This window comes from Chrysochloris asiatica, unplaced genomic scaffold (assembly GCF_000296735.1).
Source record: "Chrysochloris asiatica unplaced genomic scaffold, ChrAsi1.0 scaffold00135, whole genome shotgun sequence".
In the NCBI taxonomy this organism is placed as follows: domain Eukaryota; kingdom Metazoa; phylum Chordata; class Mammalia; order Afrosoricida; family Chrysochloridae; genus Chrysochloris; species Chrysochloris asiatica.
Genome location: NW_006408653.1, coordinates 643,014 through 644,914, shown reverse-complemented (window position 1 = coordinate 644,914; position 1,901 = coordinate 643,014). Strand labels below are relative to the sequence as shown.

At 38.9% G+C, this 1,901-nt stretch overlaps 1 pseudogene; it reads left to right on the top strand.

Moving 5' to 3' along the window:
- Positions 1–1,901, top strand: part of LOC102839748 — a 37,931-nt pseudogene that overhangs the window by 12,003 nt on the left and 24,027 nt on the right.

Here is a 1,901-nt window from a genome sequence, read left to right as displayed (position 1 = left end):
CACTCCCACCTCTTTACTCTTCAGGAAGTAAAGTCGGCCCAAAAACAGGTTTGTTCCTTGATCTTTCATTCATGCATTATAGTTAAAACTTGTTAAATCTTGATGTTTCGGGCTTCACTAACTAAAATAGCCAGTCTACGGAAGGAAAATGTATTATTTCACTACTGGTGCTGAGGAGGTCTTCTGTGTTTTGTCTTTTTATGACTAGCACAGAAGACAAAGGACTTTCTATTTACTCAATGTGATTAGGATACTGAAATATGTAAACCAAAACAAATGGCAAACTTTCTGATATATGCTTTAATATTTGTACTGGATTGGTGGGTCATAAGCCTTAAGTGTTTTCCTAGGACAAAGAAAAGAAAAATTCATTCTGACTCTAAAATTTTCAGAAAACTGTATCTTTATCTAGTTATCATGAGTTAAACATGACTCCAAAATGTTAAAATGTATTTAAAAAGGTTGGCAGGGCTTTCTGAGTACCCTTTAATTTATAATTTCAATAAGTCCTGTTATGACGCTGTAGGATAAGTTCTGGACTGCTAACCACAAGGTTGGCACAGTTCAAGCCCACCAACCATTCTTCTGAAACCATATACAGGGTTACTATAAGTGGAAATGACTCAATGGTACTTAAAACAACAACAACGTATAATCAAACCATCACTCATCTGTCAGCTTATTTTATGTGGTGGCTTGTGTGTTGCTGTGATGCTGGAAAGTATCTGTTATCAGTATTTCAGGTATCAGCAGGGTCACTGTCATGAATTAAATTGTGCCCAATGAAAATATGTGCCCTCATGACTGGGCCATGGTTATCAGTGGTTTGTCATTTATGTAATGATGTAATCATCCCCCATGATGTGATATGATGTGCTTGACCAATCATCATAGGGATTAGGGTGGGATACAACACCCTAACTTAAGTCATAACCCTGGTCCAATATAAAGGGAGTTTCCTTGGGGTGTGGTTTAACTCAAAATGAGAATAAACAGCAACAATTAGCCAATAATGATCAGAAGGTGGAATGTGCATAGCATTAATCTAGGAATATTGGGAGTCATCATAATTGAAATAGAATGCATAAATATTGATATCCTAGGTAAAAATGGGAAGTAATGGACTGGCATAGGCCATTCTGAATCAGACAATCATATGGTCTACTATCCCAGGAATGACAAATTAAAGAGGAATTACATTGCATTCACTGTCAAAAAGAACATTTCAAGATCTGTCCTGAAGTACAATGCTGTCTGTGACGTGCAATGAAGACTGGTTAATACTACTATTGTTCAAATTTGTGCACCAACCACTAATGTCAAAGATATAGAGACCACAAGTTTTACCAACATCTGAAGTCTGAAATTGATCAATATTGCAATCAAGATACATTGATAATTAATGGTGATTATAATGTGACTCTGTAGGATTATTTTGGACTCCCAACCACAAGGTCAGTTGTTAAAGCCCACCAGCTGCTCCTCAAGAGAAAGATGAGACTTTCTGCTCTCAATAAAAGGTACTGCCCTTCTTGAAAGAAAGACCAGCAAGAAAAATCAAAAACAATAATGGCAGTCTTATTGACTATGACAAGAACAAGCAAGTTGTTCACCTGGGAGCCATGACGGCAAGTGGTCAGGTCCTCTCAGAGAAAACCCCCTTCCAAGACTAAGATGCAAAGGGAATACACGAGCAGGCATATGGTTTTGCTGCTCACCACGTTGGTCACTTAGAAGGGGAAGTGGGGGTAAAACAGCAATGAAGTTGTGAGCTAAGTCCGACCACGTTCAATAGACCCCTGTCAACCTGAATTGAGACATGGTTGGCCAGCAGTATGGCGAAACCTGGGGACTCATAGGCTCAGGGACAGGGACATAGCCACAGAGGACTAGAGTGGAGA